At 39.0% G+C, this 19976-nt stretch overlaps 1 protein-coding gene across 1 annotated transcript in view; it reads right to left on the bottom strand.

Annotated features, from left to right (window-relative positions):
* MYPN (myopalladin) overlaps nucleotides 1-19976 on the bottom strand; it is a 140921-nt gene that overhangs the window by 94823 nt on the left and 26122 nt on the right. The window lies entirely within an intron of this gene.

Below are 19976 nucleotides of genomic sequence, written 5' to 3'. Positions count from 1 at the left end.
ACAAAATAGATGAGTATATCATTACATAACTGCCAAATTGCATCATCACATAACCACCAAATTTTATCATTATTTAGCTGTCAAATCACACCATTATGTAATCGCCAAACCACTCAGAATTATGACCCAGCCAAACTGACACAGAACCTTAACCATCACAGCTAGCGTTACTCTCACCTCTCTCTTCGCATTTGATCCTTGTCAGACATATGTCTTAATGTACAAAATGGTTGGATAGTAGATCTTACTACTGTTGTAAATGCGAAATGCCAGATAACGAGGTCATCGATAAATGAGGAGGTGTATGATGTGCTAAGTTCTGCCTTCATCTATTTGGAGATAATCTAAGCAATATTAATAGTTTATGAAGTAAAGTACATTCATTTCCTACTATTGAATTACATCTGACCTAATTAACGGGAAATTAATTTGTTCTGTATCTTGAGTCATTGGAATAAGGAGGACAGTTCATATTGCCCCAGAAGTGGACCCAATCTGGCAAGTAGCCTAAGTTAAATATGTTCCTATAGGTTATGATATTTTATTTTAATTCTGTATACTTGAAGTTTGAATTTTTATTACAATAGCCAAAAGATTACACAAAAAATGCATAAAATGTTTAAAATGTGAATCCCTAATAAGAGAAATGCTCATTAAAGCTACATAGAAATACTATTACTTATGTGTCATTGTTCAAAATAACAAAAGATTGGAAACAACCCACGTGTCCATCATGAAGGGAATAATGAAATAAACTATGGTCATACAATGGAACACTATGCAACACTAAAAAGAGAATGAGAAAAGTTACTATGTACTTATATGAGTCCTGGTGTGGCACTGTAGGATAATGCACTAGACCTCATGGTCTGCAGTTCAAACTCACCAGCCGCTCCTCAGAAACCCTATACAGGGTTGCTATGAGTTTGAACCAACTTGACGACACTTAACAATAACATTGATATGAGAAAAACCCCAAGTATATAGTCAAATTTTAAACAAGAAGGCACAGAATATATATACTGGAGTCCTGGATAATGCAAGGTCAATTTGAGCCACCAGGTCGGTGGTTCAAACTCACCAGCTGTTCCTCAGGAACCCTCTACAGGGTTACTCTGAGCCAGAAACGACTTGACAACACTGACAACAACAACTACATATATATATAGACTCCTGGTATGTGGCCCTGTAGGATCAGCACTGGACTGCAAACCACAATGTCAGTGGCTCAAATCCCAACCCACCAGCAGCTGCTCCTTGGAAACACTATACAGGGTCACTATGAGTCAGAACTGACACCATGACACCTAACAACAACAACAGAAATATATATATATATATAAGAATATATTCATGTTGTTTGCATTTACCTAAAGAAAACTGAAAATAATTGGCAAACAAAATGCCTATCAGGGGTGAGGTAAGCAAGATGGATGAGGACAGGAAAAGAGACTAAGAGACACTGGATTCTATGAAGAAGAATGGGGCATCAGCATTGGAAGAAGACTCATTAACAACCTGTGATGTGCAGATGATACAACTTTGCAAGCAAAGAGGACTTGAAATACTTATTGATGAAGATCAAAGACCACAGCCTTCAGTATGTATTGCATCTCAATGTAAAGAAAATGAACATCCTCACAACTAGACCAGTAAATAGCATCATGATAAACAGAGAAAAGATTGAGGTTGTCAGAGACTTCAGTTTTCTTGGATCACAGTCAATGCTCATGGAAACAGCAGTCAAGAAATCAAAGGACATATTGTATTAGGCACACCTGCTGCAGGAGATCTCTTTAAAGTGTTCAGAGCAAAAATGTCACTTTGAGGACTAAGGTGCACCTGCTCCAAATTATGATATTTTCAATATCCTCATATGCATATGAAAATTGGACAATGGATAAGGAAGATCGGAGAAGAGTTGATGCATTTTAATTATGATGTTGGAGAATATTGAAAGTACCATGGACTGCCAGAAGAACAAATAAATCTGTGTTGGAAGAAGTACAGCCAGAATGTTCCTTAGAAGCCAGGATGGTGAGACTTTGTCTCTCATTCTTTGAACTTGTTGCCAGGAGGGATGAGTCCCTGGAGGAGGAAATCATGCTTGGAAAATGGAGGGCCAGCAAAAAAGAGGAAGACCGCCAACAAGATGGATTGACACCGTGGCAGCAACAGTAGGTTCAAACATAGCAACAACTGTGAAGATGATTCAAGGGCTGGGCAGTATTTGATTCTGCACAATAGATTGACTATGAGTCAATCTATCATGGGGTAACTCTGAGTCAGAACTAACTTGACGGCACCTAACAGCAACTTAAGTGGAAGACTGCAGAATTTGGGGTGGGGGGAAATTAGAGAGATGAAAACACTGCTGTTAGAGAGTACAGACCTTCTATAGAAGTGTAAGGTGGTGGTGATGGTGTTTGTGTGCCATGGAGTCGGTTCCAACTCATAGCGACCCTGTGTAGGGTTTCCAAGCCTGTAAATCTTTATGGGAGCAGAATGCCTCATCTTTCTCCTGTGGAATGGCTGGTAGTTTTGAACAGCTTACCTTGAAGTTAGTAGCCCACCTCAAAAACACTATGCTACCAGAGCTCCTTATAGAAGTATATAGATTTATGATATGTTAAAAAAGAATAGCTTCACATTTTGACATTGTTTAATAAAGATTTCTATGATTTTGACTTACCCTTGTTCCCTTTAGCCTAGACGGTGCTCTGTATGTTCTCTCCTTTAGCCATTTTATCTCATCCCATTCTTAACTCACCTCAAATTTTAACTTATTACTTCTGCTTTGGATAGATAATAGTCAAATTTACATTTTCAACCTCGACTTCTAGATTCCTACTTCCATGACAATTGCCTTTACTTACTTGTACATTCCACCTACGTTGGTCTTCTGTCATAAGTTATGCCTCTGCTCAAAGGTCACCTTCCCTGACCCTCTTCCTAATGGAAACCCCTATACCCTGCTTTATTATTACCCTAATTATTATCTTATTATTAGCATCTTCTTATAACTATCTGAGGTTATCTAATGTACTTGTTTACTTTGCTACTGTTTGCTTCCTGCACTGGATTGTAAAGCCCACTACAGAGAGCACCTAAATGAGTGTCCCTGGCTCAAGGTAGGTGTTGTTAAGTGCTGTTTAGTTGGTTCTGACACATAGGTACCTTGGATAGGATTATCCTAAACAGTGCTTATCCAATGCTTGTCCTACAGAGTCACCGCACTCCCAAGCACATGGTTATGTGCTGTGGAGTCGGTTTCGACTCATAGGGTTTTCAAAGCTGTAAATCTTTATGGGAGCAGAAAGCCTCATCCTTCTCCCGTGAAACAGCTGGTAGTCTCAAACTTCTGACTATGAGATTGGCAGCCAGATTCGAAACCACTGTGCTACCAGAGATAGGCACATGGTACTCAGAGAGATACTCAGAAAATATGTAGTTGTTGAAAGAATATTTAAAAATATTAACCTAATATTAGTAAATAACAACAAAATATTGAGTTAATATTTTGTAAGCTGTTTGCTAAGATTGTTATTTACTTCATCAAATTTTGTCGTTGTTGTTGTTAGGTGCTGTCGAGTTGGTACAGAACCATAACAACACTATGCACAACAAAATGAAATGCTGCCCAGTTCTGTGCCAACCTCACCATAACTCAAATGCATCAATTCTTCTACTGTCTTCTTTAGTTGTTGCCAAACTTTCACATTCATATGAGGTTACTGATAATTCCATGACTAAGGTGAGGTGCACCTTAGTCCTCAAACTGACATCTTAAAAGAGGTCTTGTACAGCATACTTGCCTAATGCAATACAATGTTTGATACCTTGACTGCTTCTTCCATGATGTTGCTGGTTGATCCAAGAAAAATATAGTCTTTTGGTATCTGTAGTCTGTAGATCTTTCTGGTCTCCTCTGCTTTCAGACAAGGTTCATCTGACATCAGCAATGCTATCCCTTGTTACACATTCTCATCTGAATCCGGCTTGAACCTCTGGCAGTTCCCTGTCCGTGTACTGTTGGAGCCATTTTTAAATTACCTTTAGAAAAATTTTATTTGCAGGTGATAGTAATGATATTGTTTGATGATTTCTGTATTCCATTGGGCCACTTTTTTGGAATGGGCACAAATATGGATCTCTTCCAATCAGTTGGCCAGCTAAGCTGTCTTCCAAATTTCTTGGCACAGATGAGTGAGTCCCTGCAGTGCTTCATCAGTTTCTTGAAAGATTTCAATTTGTTTCCATCAATTCCTGGAGCCTTGTTCTTTGCCAATGCTTTCAGTGCACCTTGTACTTCTTCCTTCAGTATCACTGGCTCTTGGTCACATGCTACTTCTTCAAATGGTTGAACATTTACCATTTCTTTTTCATGTAGTGACTCTGTATTCCCTCCATCTTCTTTTGATGCTTTCTGCATCATTCAATATTTTGCTCATTGAATCCTTTAATATCACAAGTTAAGGCTTGAATTTTTTTCCACAGTTCTCTCATTTTGAGAAATTCTGAGTGTGGTCTTCCTTTTTGATTTTCTAACTCCAGATCTTTGCACATTTCGTTGTAATATTTGACTTTGTCTTCTCGAGATGACCTTTTGAAATTTTGTATTCAGTTCTTTTACCTCTTCTTTTCTTCTATTTGCTTTAGCATGTCTAAGCTGGAGAGTAAGTTTCAGAGTCTCTTCTGGTATCTATTTTGGTCGTTTTCTTCTTTCTTGTCTTCATAATGACCTTTGCTTTCTTCTTGTATGATGTTCTTGATGTCATCCCACAACTCTTCTGGTCTTCGGTCATTAGTGTCTAATTCATCAAATCTATTCTACAGATTATCTCTAAATTCAGGTGGGATGTGTTCAAGGTCATATTTTGGTTCTCATGGACTTGTATTAATTCTCTTCAGCTTCAGCCTGAACTTGCATATGAGCAATCAGTGTGATGCCATTACTCTTTAACTCATTATTCCTTGCATAATAAACCATGTGGTTGTAAGATTCAGAACCAGTCCATTTCAGATCACCAATGGCTAGGATATTGGTGTTAATGCATTGCCTTGCATTTTTGACAAATTGCAATTTTCCTAGATTCATACTTCATACATTCCATGTTTCAATTATTAATGGATGTTTACAGCTATTTCTCATTTTGAGTTGTGCCCCATTAGCAAATGAATGTCCTGAAAGCTTTACTCTATTGGTATCATCACGGTCAACTCTACTTTGAAAGGCAGCTCTTCCCCCATTGTATTTTGAATAAACAAAACTATTTTCATATAATTGTTGTTATTAGGTGCCATCCAGTTGGTTCCGGCTCCTAGTGACCCAACAGAAAGAAACACTGTGTGGTCCTGTATCATCCTCACAATTAAATTGTTCCTATGTTTGAGCTCATTGTGGGAGCCACTGTGTCAATCTCTCTCATAGAGTATCTTCCTCTTTTTCATTGATGCTCCACTTTACCAAGCATGACGTTCTTCTCCAGGGAATGGTCCCTCCTGATGAAATGTCCAAAGTACATGAGATAAGGTCTCACCATTCTAGCTTCTAAGGAGCATTCCGGCTGGCAATGCTTCTTCCAACATAAATGTGTTTGCTCTTCTGGCAGTCTATGGCATAATCAATATGATTCCCCAACATCATAATTCAAAGCCATCAATTCTTCTTCAGTCTTCCTTATTCACTGACTAGCTTTCTCATGCATATGAGGTGATTGAAGAAATCATGAGTCTGATGCACTTTAGTCTTCAAAGTAAATCTTTGCATTTTAACATTTGAAAGAGATTGATTTTTTGCAGCAGATTTGTCAATGTAATACATGGTTTGATTTAACTGCTGCTTCCATGGATACTGATTATGTATCCAAGTAAAATACTAACATATTGTTTGCCTTTACACTATATTGACAATTGTACTGATGATGCAAAAGCTATGGTGGATAAAATTACTGATGCATTAACAGCAGAAATCAAGGTACTATCACAAAACTGACTAGTGGTCACTGTGTTCTTTATTGCCATACTTGTGGTTTAAAAGGGCCAGGTTTGCGTACAAATGTTCTTGTTGAAACAGAAAAATCATTAATTTTATTGGATCTTCATTTTGAGTCCTTGCCTTTTAATTATTCTGTGTGGTGAAATGGGAAATAGCATAAAGTATTTTAGTTACATCCTTATGACTGAGTTAAGAGTTAAATCAATTGTTTAATTCATGAAACAATACTTTGGGAGAACATTAGCTTTACATTCGTCCTATCCTATATTGTTTCATTGCCATGGTTATAATCCCCTCCATGCATCATCAACCAACCAAAGGGTATACTCTGCAAACCTGCCCCTGGTCATCAGCACACAGCCCCTCTCCCTCTCTGGGTCTAGAGTCCCCAGCCACTCCATCTCTCCAAGTCATCATCTCTACCTCCATCTCCATCACTGTTTCTCTGTGTAGTGGAGATCCCAGGGAACTCCACCCCTGGACTGTAAAGTCAATCCCTCCCCTCCTTTTGCTACAAAACGTCCACCTTTATTTACATCTCCAACGCTCACAGTCAGTCCTGATAACAATTATTCACTATTGTGCCACATCAGTGCTATCTTCATCTCCTTTTATCAGCCCTGCCCAGACAGATTGGATACTGCTTAGTGGAGATTCTACCCTCCTCCACGCCCTCAGGATCTAGGCTCCCTCTTGTAAGCTTGTACGCTAGTCACTTCTTGCCTCTGAAGCCCCCCATTTGGGTAGCCAATGTCCAAGTTGCCCATCCCTGTCTACCCTGTGTATCGAGGGGGTGGGAATGGTCCTCACTGTAAAGATTTGTTCCTTCTTTTGAGCTACTGCATCCATAGGTGTAGGCCAAGTTCATTAAATTGTATCTGATCACTCCTTTTTTTTTCCTCTTCTTTCTTCTTCTAGTTGAGTTATGATCATCCAGCCACTGAAGCCAGGTCAAGTGAGTATTATCTACAAGTGTGGGTGTTCTTGTGCCTATGCCTTCTCTTATCAGCTGGACGCTTCACTCTCCACTCTAGTTATCTGTGGTTATGTCATTGACCCTAGGCCCAGGAGTCCCCAGGTCTTGTCACACTGCTGGCCATCCAGCTCTCCACCTGGGTTCACAGAAGTCTATTGAAGGTGGTAGGGATTAGCTCACAGCTTCATTGCTGTTTTTCCTTCATTTCCCCTTATCAGTGAACAATGTGGTCACCAGTCAGAGTGCATGTTTGCTCATGTATTTCCCTTGAGTCTTAATCTTGGAAGGGAGGTTGCCCTGAGGGGACCCGACCACTTGCCTTAATGTCTCCTGGGTGAGCAATTTGCTTGCTCTTGTAGTAGTCAGTTGGACTGCCATTATATATTTTTCCTGTCAGTCTATCTTTCAAGAAGTATCTTCTGTTCTACTAGCCACTCCAGGCTGGTCTGCTTGTCCTTTTTGGAAATTTCCAACCTCAGAAGATTCTGGGTGGGGTTCATGATTCCACCTATGGTCTTATGTAATGCAGAGGCTCCGCAGGAAGTCTCCTTCACTGGGCAAGTTGTAGCCCCATTTTAGTATTTCAATCAGGTATAGGCAGAAGACAGACTTACAAGCTTTCTATGGTGATATTTCTGGCTATTCCTTTCTCTCCCCCTCTAGTGTCTATTTTATAATGGTATGCAAGGGAAACCAAGATTCAAAAGATAACCAAGCATCTTAACATTATTTCCCCGCTTTTGCCCATTCCAACTATATCTCAATCCCTGTATCCCAGAGCCCTGTTGTTCCAAGGTTGTGCATACATCATTATTTACCTCTATCCCATTTAGCCCATGCAAACCTGCCTGTTTTCCCATCCACCTTGTCTTCCATTCCCCTCCCTCTTCTTGTGTATTGTTCTCCTCCCCAGCCCCCAAACTATCCTGTGTCTATTCCCTACCCTGTGCTCCACCCTCCCCTCTCTCCCCTCACCCCACACCCCACATCCTGGTAATGAAACAATACTTTTTTAACTTGAAAGAAGGACTGATGGACATACTCTGGATATTCAGTCTTGGTATTCAACAAACATATTCTCAAAAAGGAAGAAAGTAAATCTGTCATTTCAAGCAAAAACAACTGACAGTATTTGTTGCTGATGAAAATGTTTGTGATTTCAAGGGAAAATTAGAATTTTGGAAAACCCATCTTCTCCCACAGTGAATTTAGGGCTTCTCAACAGTTAAAAAACTTCTTGGTAAAATCAGTGAGGACATTAAGAAATGCCATTTTTTAGGTCAGAGAAAGATGACAGACTAAGCAGAAAGGATGTGCGGACTTTCTGCAGCTAGGATACAGAAAACTGGATGAGACAGATACAGAGGATGGTTCTGGAACTCTGAACTCCAGTGGAAGGGATAGAAAGTGGATCAAGTGCTTACTGGGAGAAAAGGTTGAATAGTCGCAGCAAGAAAGGAGGTGATGGATGAGCAATGACTGTGGGCAGAACCTGTCACAGTCATCTTGATAGCTGGTGAATGGCTTTAGAGATGAAACCTACCTGTGAACCACAGAAAGAAAAGTGCAATTTTATTTTATCATCTTTTTAAAACCAGTGTACAACCCCAATGAGTCTCCTACTTTCCAGGTGGTCTCAGCCACACACAGATTGTGAACCCTGGGGAGGAGCTATATTCAATAACCTCAACTAGGCAGGTTCTAATCCAAATGTACAAAGTCAATCTTGGCCAGCATTGGACTGGCTCTCACAAGGAGAGGGGGTTGAATGCACATGTGGGGTAGATTAAAAAAGTGAAGGAAAAAAGATGGGTGATCTGTGTGGGCCCACAGGATGCAGCATGGCCATTTTGAACTTTCCCAGGCAGCTTTGAAAGCAAGAAGCCAGTAGGTGGCACAACACACTGCTTATTGGCAGAGAAAAGCCACTGACTCCTTTTTTTTTCTGTGTGGCATTTTGTTGTTGTTGATTTTGTTTGTATGCTTTCCTTCTTCTTGCATCATAGGACAGGAGACAGAACTGTGGCCATACAGCCAAGTCAAAGCTGTACTCTCTACAACCCCACCAACTGGGCAAAAGGCAATACCAGTCGCTATACACCAGAGCAGCAAATACAAATAACATCACCTAAATCCACTTTGAATTGAACAGCATGAGCAATGAACAGAGAAACTCATCTCCTGATCACACATACGAGGAAGCAATTGGTGAGTACCTAAGAATACACCAACATACATTCATCAACAGTACAAATACAATAACACCACACTGTCTAGAAAGCAGCTGAAAATTTCTGTTCACATGAAGAAACAAGACAGAGTAGGTCAAACAAATGACCAAGAGGCAGAGGTAGAAATCGTTTTGAGGCAAAAGAGGCACTGGAACTACCTGAAAAAGAATTAAAGAAAATGATATAGATGTACATCCAATCGTTTCAAAGAAAGGTTAAGGAAAACAAGCAAGAATTCAGAAAAACAGTACACGAACAATCAAATAAAATAGATACAACACTGGAGACAATACAAAACCTGCAAACAGAAATACAGAACATCATTACTAACATAGCAGAAGTGGGTAATATACTAAAAGGTCAAAGGAGTATAACTGAGTCAATAGAAGCCAGGAGTAGCAAGCTTGAAGATAAATCTCTTAATACTAGTAATATAGAAGAATAATCAGAGAAAAGAATGAACAAAGTCTGAAGAAAGCCTAAGGTTCATGTGGGACAACATGAAGATGAATACTCTACAAGTGATCTGAATTCCAGAACAGGAAGAGACAAAGAAAACCACAGAAAAGATCACTGAAGAGCTGCTGGAAGAAAATTTCCCTAACATCATGAAAGATGAGATGAAAAGTACTCAAGAAGCTGAAGAAACTCCAAACAGGATAAACCCCAAAAGAAAATATATCATAATCAAACTCCAAAATCAAAGACAAGGAAAAGAATCCTGAAAGCAGCTTGGGGAAAATGAAATGTTATCTACAAAGGAAAACCAATAAGATTAAGTTCTGACTTCTCAGCAGAAACCATGCAGGTGAGAAGGCAATGAGCAAACATGTAACAAAATCTGAAAAAACAACTGCCAAGGAAGAATCATATACCCAGCAAAACTGTTGCTCAAACATGATAGTGAAATTAGAACATTTCAAAATACAGGATACTAAGGAATTTGTAAAAGCCAAGCTAACTTTACAAAAATTACTAAAGGGAGTCCTTTGGACTGAGAACCAACAGAAGCAGACAACAACCACAGATTGGTATACGTGGCAGCACCATCGAGAATTCAATCCAGATATAAAAGTATCCTCCCGTAGCGTAGTGGTTACGAATTGGGCTGTGAATCTCAAGGTCAGCAGTTCGAAATTACCAGCTGTTCCGCAGGAGAAAGATAAGGCTTTCTGCTCCCATAAAGATTTACAGCCTCGGAAACCCTGTACAGGGTCACTATGAGTCAGAACCGACTCCATGGCACATAACAACAACATAGAAGTATCCAGAGTGAAACAAAACTACAAGACTGAAGACAGAGAAGCAGAGATATCAATCCATAATGAAGACAGTTGCAGAGAAAAGAGAGGGAAAACTTTAGTTACAGAATACCAAATGATGAGGAAGTCAAGTGGATTTCAAGATAAAACAGAGTGCTTGCTTATATTTTGGGGAAAAATTAATAAATTATAGGGTAGCCTCAAAGAAACTTAATACACTTTCACATCAAATCAAGAAAAGAAAAATCTAGATTTTATAGATATTTAAACTATGAGGAAATTGACAATAAAAAGCACACACACACAAAATGAACTCAGCACAGGAAAAAATACAAAACAAAGAAACCAGCAGCACCACACAAAAAACACACACAGCAAAATGACTGTAATGAATTCATATCTTTCAATAATTATGCTGAACATCAATGGATTAAACACACCAGTTAAGGGACAGAGAGTAATGGAATGGATAAGAAACTGGATCCTTCAATATTCTGTCTACAAGAGACACACCTTATAATCAAAGACAAACATAGATTAAAAATTAAAGGATGGAAAAAATATGATCAAGCTAGTGGCAATCAAAAATGAGCAGGAGTGGCAATATTAATCTCTGATAAAATAGACTTTAAGGTAAAAACCAACATAAGAGACAATGAAGGACATTAACTCATGATTAAAGGGTCAATTGAACAAGAGAACATAACCATAATAAATATCTATGTTCCCAATGAAAGAGCCTCAAATACATAAATCAAACTCTAAGGAAATTGAAGAAATAGATAACTCTACAATAATAGTAGGAGATTTTAATACACCACTGTCAGAAAAGGACAGAACAACCAGAAAGAAAGTCAACATAGACACAGAGGAACTAAACAGCACAATCAATCAACTGGACCTCATAGATTTGTACAGAGCACTCAACCAAACAACAGCACAATACACATTATTTTTCAGTGCATGTGGAGCATACTCCAGAATAGACCATATGTTACAGTCAAAGCAAGTCTCAATAAATTTTAAAACATCAAAATACTACAAACTGTCTTCTTAGGTGACAATGCTATAAAATTAGAAATCAACAATAGGAAGATCAAGGAAACAAAATCAAATACACGGAAACCAAATAACCTCATGCTTAAAAAAATAAAGACATCTCTGAAAAAGGAAACTAGTGAAACAATACCATTTACAGTAGCATCCAAAGAATGAAATACTTAGGAATAAATTTAACCAGAGAAACAAAACACCTATACAAAGAAAACAACAAAGCACTATTACAGGAAGCCAAAAGAGATTTACAAAAATGAAAGATTATACCATGCTCATGGATAGGAATACTAAACATGAAAATGTTAATACTACCCACAGCAATCCAGATTCCAATAACATTCTTTAAAGAGATGGAAAAAATGATCACAAACTCTATATGGAAAGGAAAGAGACCTTGTATAAGCAAAGCATTGCTCAAGAACATGAACAAAGTTGGGGGCCTCTCACTTGCTGATCTCGAAATTTACTATATAGTCACCTATATAGTCACAGTGGTCAAAAACAGCCTGGTACTGGCACAATGAAAGATACTTAGATCAATGGAACAGAATTGTGAACCCAGAAGTAAATCCATCCATCTATAATCAACTGATTTTTGAAAATGACCAAAACACATTAAATGGGCAAGAGATAGTCTCTTCAACAAATGGTACTGGCAAAACTGGAAATCGATTTACAAAAGAACAAAACAAGACCCTATCTCATACCATGTACAAAAACAAATTCAACATGGATGAAAGACCTAAATGTAAAACTTAGAAATATAAGGATCATCAGTGGAAAAATAGAGATAAACTTAGGGACTCTAATACATGGCATAAACACACCATCAAACATTGCAAAAAACACACAAACAGTAGAAGACAAAATAGATGACTAGGATCTCCTATAAATTAGAAAGTTACGTGCATCAAAAGATTTCACCAAGATAATAAAAAAGGGAGCCCAGACAAGAAAATTTGTTTTTTGCAATGACATATCAGACAAGGGATTAATACCTAAAATTTTCAGAGAACTACAACACCTCTATAAGAAAATGACAAACAACCAATTAAAAAATGGGCACAGACCACAGACAGTTCACCAAGGAGGACATTCAAGCAGCCAACAAACATATGAAGAAATGCTCATGATCATTAGCCATTGCTGTTGTTGTTAAGTGCTGTGAGTCAATTATATAGTGATCCTGTATAGGGTTTCCAAGGAGCATCTGGTGAGCTTGAACCATTCACACTGGTTCAAACTGACCTTACAGTACAGGCATTAGCCCTCAGCACCACACGAGAACTCTCCAATAGCCACTGTTTTTGTTAAGTGTCAGTGAGTCAGTCTGACTCATAGCAACCCTGTATAGGGTTCCCAAGGAGCAAATGCAAATCAAAACAACAATGAGTTATCATCTCACACCAACATTAATAGTGAAGTTTAAAAACAACAACAGAAAACAGCCAATGCAGAAGATGGTGTGTAGAGACCAGGACCCTCCTATATTGCTGGTGGGACCGTAAAATGCTACAACCACTATGGAAAATTATGTCTGCTTCCTCAGAAAGCTGGAAATAGAAATACGTTTTGACTCAGCAATCCCTCTACTTGGTATATATCCACAAGAACTACAAGTCAGGACACGAGACCTGCACACCAAAGTTCATCGATGCACTATTCACAACAGTAAAAAGATGGAGACAGCCTAAGTGCCCATCAATGAAAGAAAGGATAAACAAAATTTGGTGGTACATACATTGGAACACTATGCAACCTTGAAGAATAATGATGAATCTGCAAAGCACCTCATAACATATATGTGCCTGGAGGACATTATTCTTAGTGAAATTAGTCAATCACAAAAGGGCAAATATTGCATGAGACCATTATTGTTTAACAGTTTAAGAAAAAATTTCCAGGCCTCCCTCCTGTCCCGCCACTGCCATATCAAGCAGGTTGGTAAGGGCCGAGACCGCAGCCAGGCCAAGGACGATGTCAAGAAGGATGAAAACAGCAACCAGAGTTCAATGTCCGGTGTCTATCAACTCCAGGTGGACAGCAGCACCAACTCACCCCAGCCCCCAGCAGAACGAGTCTGTGAGCCACATGTCTGACTTCTGCACACTCAGCCCCCCACTCTGGGGCAGGAGATGCTGGCAGAGCCCTCCTTGCCTGCCTCAGAAGTGACTGGTGAACCTCCCACCTTGGCGAAGGAAGAACCCATTCCTCTGGAGACACAGGTCATAGAGGAAGAAGTCAACTAAGGTGATCTGCCCCTGAAGCAGTTGTATGTGGACCAACCAGCAGTGTCACCGACTGCCTCAGAAAGCTAGCACCCCTCAGCACCCTCCATCTCGTACTCAGACCTCTATTTATCGCGTTCTGCTTCTGGCCATGCTCTGTTGCTGGGGTAAAGAGGCTGCACATAGGAGCCTTCTGGGCTGGAAAGCTGACCTAGGACTTGGGGAGGTCGCACCATCTTCCTGTCTCTGGCACCTGAGAAGAGGAGCAGTCGTGTCCTTTTTGTACCCAAAGTAGATGGTGCCTGTGCTACCTCATGATTCATCTGTCACCTCCAGGCAGCCAACTCTGCTGCAGAACCACTGGACTAAGCAGCTGTCACTTCAAGAGAGGAGAGAATGTGAAAGGCACCCTCTGGGGAAGAGTGTACCCGAGGCTACTTGAACAAGATTTGTGGACTTGCCCGGAGGGCTATGAGCCCCACCTCGTAGGCTTCTGGTGGAGAAGGATTTGGAGGAAAGGGACAGGGCTCTTCTCCAGGTGGGGACAGAATGTTCATGTAGATGTCTTGCCCATGAGTGAGACTGTCCTACTTACAGTGGGCTGTCTAGCTGCTATCAATCCTTTGTACCCCCGTAACTCTTTTCTGGCCCCAAACACAAACATGCACACTTTCCCTTTTTTCACCTGTACTTTTTCATTCCGGGTCCCCTGCCTCCTGCCATGGCTTCCAGCACTTTTGCCACAAACTGCCCCAGTTAAGAATGAGGTTCTGGCAAATGTTCCCATTCCAGACAGTACTCCTTCAGTTCAGACAGATTTTCTAGACATCAGGAAATTCATCAGGTTCATCCTTTTCTTTGAGATCTGCATGTTTAAGTGAACTTGGTGATTTTATTTTTTGTTTAAAACAAAAAGTTTAAGAAAATGGAAATGAGCAAAAGTGAGTGAAGACATATTTTAGCACTGCATAGAATATTTTTTAAATTAAATGATTTGAAATATGAAAAAGAAAGAAAGAAAAGGTTTTCATGCTAAAAGAGACATTCTTTAATGATTATTGGGGTGAGAGAGAGGTGAGAGTAATTCATTGACTACAGGGTAGACACATGTTAGCTTGGGTGTCTGGGAGGGCAGTATACAAGGAGGGGGAGGGCAATACACAAGAAGAGGCAGGGTGGTAGATGAACAATGAAGATACAGGAAGACTTAGGGAGGTATGCATGGGCTCAATGGAATAAAGGTGAATAGTGTGATTTATACACAACCTTGGAACAACAGTGTTCTGTGAGTAGATATATATTGATCAAGATATAGAATGAATGGGTAAAGGAGGGGGGGAATGTTTATATGTTTGACTGTCTTGTGGATACTGGTTTCCCCTGCCTACTATTGTAAAATAGACATTTATGGAAGGATCCTTTTACATCAAGGAACAAGCTTGTTTCTTGTTTCTTCAATGCACTGGGTTGATAAGGATGGGCAATTTAGACATTAGCTATCAAAAATGGGGGCTACAAAGGCACAAAGTGGCTGACTTACAAGCTTTCATGAGTGTGCTTAGTTTCAGAATGGGGGGTGGTGCGGTAAGGTAGAATCCCTACCAAGTAGTTTTCCTCTTTTCCAGATGGATCTGGTGAAATGGGATTAGGGGGTAATGGTGATAGGATTTTATGACTCAATTGTGAATAATTGTTAGCAGGAGTCATTGTGATTGTCACAATTGTAATTGTAGAAGATGTGTAACTAAAAAGGAGGAGTAGTTAATCTTTCATTTCAGGAACAGATAATCCCAGGACCATCAAGAAGAAAGAGCATGAGTGGAGCTGAGATCCTGCCTAGAAAACTGGCGACAGCAGAGATGGTGGCAGAAGAGGTGACAGAGCAGCTGCGGGCTCTAGGCCCATGGACTGAGTAAGGCTGTGTGTCTGTGGGCAGGAGCCTGGTTTGCAGAACGAGCCCTTTGGACACTTAAATGAATATATATTTTTTGTTTTGTATGTGTACATCAAATATTTTTGCTTTGTTCATTTGTGAAATATAAGCTGTAAGTGGGGAGCCACAGGGAAGAAGTAGGGTAATTGTTGCTTCAGGGAGGGGATTATAATACAAGGTGTTTACTTTTTTTGATACAAAGCTTATGATATTGTCTACAAACCTTCACTCAATTCACAATAAAAAGTTTTTTTTTAAAGAAATGCATTTTTGATATTATATAATAAAATATGTCAATATTGTAAGTTCTTCATTTTCCAAATGACCAATGTGCTATGTTATCTGCTCAAAGTTCAAGACAGACAGATGAATTTTAATATAACAAAGTATAAAACTTCATAGGTACAGTTTCAGGTTTCATATTGCAGCTAACCTTTAAGAAACTACTGCTAGTTGAATTTTAATGTGGTTTCAAACAAGAATAGCCACAATTATCTGGAAAAGTTATGAAATACTCCTGTTTCTAACTCTGTATTTATGTAAAGCCGGATTTCCCCCCCATTTATTTCAAATACAAACAACATTGCAATAAACTGAATGCAGAGGAAGTATGAGAATCCAGCTATCTTTTATTAAGCCAGATATTAAAGAGATTTGCAAAAATGGAAAACAATGCTACTCTTCTCACTAATTTTTATTTTGAAAAATATTGTTATTGTTGATAAAATCATTTATGTTAACATGTTTATTATTGCTACTTAAATGAATTAATAAGTGATTATATAATTTTTCTCAGTTTAAATTTAAAAGTTATTGTTTCTAATTTAATTTCTAATAGCACTTTATTTCTAAATGTTTATCAATATAACTCACCATTGCAGAAACTCCTGGGTTCTCAATAATTTTTAAGACTGTAAACAGGGGTCCTAGAAACAGATACAAATTTGAGGACCACAGGCATATTTAGTAGCAATCTAGAAGGAAATACATAAGAATTCCCCTCTAGAAATAAAAATGATTGAATGAAATAAAAAGAAATGAAAACAGTCTGCTCCTTAACAACGTTTGACTTTCTAAGCAATAACTACAATCATTTGATAAAATAAATATAAATAGCTATTTTTAAAATGAATAAACCTTCCCTTGTACAAAAAGTATTACCTCAATTCTTTCGAGAACATTTACCAAAATGAGAGTGGAAACATTTATGAGCAATTGGATAGTCAGAAGGAGATAAGCAGAATGATTCAAATGCCCAAACTCTCTGTCAAGGAGTTTTTATTCTTACTCAGATGGCCAGATTGGCTTCAGCCAGGTCCAAAGAACAATCAGTAACCACCACTCTGGCTTTAGCATCATGACCTACTCAGAAATAACACACAAGCAGGGTGGCTTATGAAACAACGGAATTATTTACCCAGCTACCCTGAAGACTTTCCTTAAACGCCTGCCCATGTTAGGGAATGCTTTCATAGAAATGCTCTGACCAGCTGCATGTTTTTAGAATGCCAAATTCTGATGACACGACAGAATGACAATGAATGCTAGATGTGATTCACACCCCAGCAGAAATGAGTCAGTGATCTGGAGAACAGGACAGCTCTAGTCGACAAAGACGGGTCAACCTTCATGTGCTGAGAGAGCTTGCCAGATCTGCTAATGTGATTAGCTTCCAAATTCATGAGGGAGGACACAGAAGACACACATTTTTTAGATTTAACTGGACTCTTTTGCTGCCTATCACCATGCTGCTGGTAGGCTAATAATTCATCTAAAATGTGGCTTGGATAAATACTATGACTCATTGTTTTAGCACATTAGCAACTTCTAAAGGTAACTTGAAAGTGTTATTCTGACTCAGCCATAATAATGCTCATTAAAAGAATGATGACTCAGTCTTTCTTTATCTCTGCCTCAGCCCTTCCAATGTTCCTATTCTACCTCCTATTATTCCTTCCCTCTCCTTGTTGTTGTTGCTGTTAAGTGCTGTCCAGTTGTTTCTGACTCACGGTGACCCTGTATAGGGTTTCCTAGGAGCAACTGTTGAGTTTGAACCGCCAACCTTGCAGTTCAAACAGAGCTTGTGGCCCAGTGCTTATCCTACAGCTCCATAACCTCTCCTAATATCCTGCCATTATTTTCCTTCATGGAAACTATATGTCATGTGCAATTACATATTTATTTGTAGGCTTATTTGTGTAGGGTTTCCGAGGAGCGGCTGGTGAGTTTGAACGGCCAATACTGCAGTCCAAACCAACCTTGAGGTCTAATGCTTATCTTATGGCACTACACCAAGACTCAAAATCTGATTATAGACAAGAGTGCATAGTGTGTACCCATAGATCCCCAATTCCCCTGGCTATTGCCAGCTCCCAGGGACACTGCCCTGTCTCTCTAGCACACATTTGCTACTCTGGCTTCAGTATGGCTGTGCTTGTTGTGCAGCCCAAGCAGGGGAAGGAGGAAGAATTGACTTCCACTGCTGTTCTAAATGTAGCTTCTAGATCACATTCATCTCAGATGAATCCCACCTTGGTTGCCCCTGGGCCCCTTCCTACTTATTGCATCTTTAGTCTCTGAGCCTGAAGTAGCCAAAGGGTCCTAACTCCACAGCAGTCCTTTCTGGAATAAAGTTTGAGTTTTGGATTTCTTTGTCAATTAGATTCCATCTACTTAGAGGCAGATTATCCATGAAGCTAATAAAGCCTCTGTTTTCCTCCCCGATATGGTCCCTTTTCAGAGTCATGCACCTTTCACAATTCTGTATTCTTTATCTTAAAGATACCTCTCCCCAGATGGAATACACCTCAGGACCCACAAAACCCAGATGTACCCCTTTTTAAATGATTTCTATCTTTGAAGAGATTCTAAAAGATTCAGGTCTATAAATGCTATTTTCTAGTATTTTTCAGTTAGAGTTCAGTTTGTCGTTTTCATATGATCTCTTATTAGCTATGAAATCACTTCTAGTCTGGTTTCTGCACCTATTACTTCTCATGCAGTCAGCAATGGTGATTATTAAATCAAGTGACACTTCTCAGCTTCCATCTTCCCCAAATCCAAATCCATTGCTTTGCAGTCATTTCCAACTCATGGTGACTCCGTGTGTTAGAGTAGAACTGAGACCCACCAGGTTGGTTTTTGTTGTTGTTGTTGTTGGCTGTAATCTTTATGGCCACAAATCACCAGACCTCGCATCCATGGTGTTGCTGGCCTCTTAATTAGTTTTCAGTGTATTTGACTATTTATTCCTTTTTGAAGCAACTCTTTTTTTAATATAACACTCTTCATTTTTCTTCTGCCAGTTAGGATGCACCTTTCTAGTCTTCTTTGGGGACTCTTCCTCATCTACCCAAATCTAAACGTTGGAATTCCTTAACAACGTAGTCTGGATGGAAGTGATACTCAAAATAATTAACAACTGATTCAGAATGGATGTTGTAACAAATCAGAATGCAATCAGCATGCAGAGCTATCCACGATGTACTGACTATATCAGCCCTAGGCTTAGTAACCAAATTTCTTCTCAAAAAAGTATGAGAAAGATAATTACAAACCAATTTCGTATTTGAACAAAAATTCTAAACAAAATATTAGCAAACTAAATCCGGCAATATATAAAAAGTTAATGGACTATGACTAAGTTATATTTGTCTCAAAAATATAAGATTGGCTTAACATTATAAAATCATTATGATTAATCATATTAATAAAATCATAAGATTCAGAAAAAGTGTTTGATAAAATTCAACATCTATTCATGATTTTTTAAAATTCTTAAGGTTCTGTAGTAAAGGAACTAACAACAAACATCCTACTAAAGGGTCAGAAGTGGAAACCATTGCCTTTAAGTTCACCATTCCTATCCAGTATTGTACTGGTGGGCTTAAACAGCTTGAAAGGCAAGAAGATGAAATAGGAGATACAACATTAGAATAGAAGAGAACTTCAAAAACTCTCTATATAAAGTTTCATGAATTTAGCAAGGTTATTGGTTAGAAACCAAAGCAACACTCATGGAAGCAGCGATCAAGAAATCAAATGACATATTGCATTAGGCAAATCTGCTACACAAGACCTCTTTAAAGTGCTCAAGAGCAAAGATGTGAATTTGAGGAACAAGGTGCACCTGACCCAGTCATGGTATTTTCCATAACCTCATATATATGTGAAAGTTGAACATTGACTAAGGAAGACCATAGAAGAATTGATGCTTTTGAGTTATGGTGTTGGAGGAGAATATGAAAAGTACCATGGACTGCCAAAATCTGTGTTGGTAGAAGTACAGCCAG

Source organism: Chrysochloris asiatica, unplaced genomic scaffold (assembly GCF_000296735.1).
Source record: "Chrysochloris asiatica unplaced genomic scaffold, ChrAsi1.0 scaffold00020, whole genome shotgun sequence".
Taxonomy (NCBI): Eukaryota; Metazoa; Chordata; class Mammalia; order Afrosoricida; family Chrysochloridae; genus Chrysochloris; species Chrysochloris asiatica.
The sequence above is the reverse complement of the archived record's forward strand: the minus strand, read 5'-3'. Positions and strand labels throughout refer to the sequence as shown.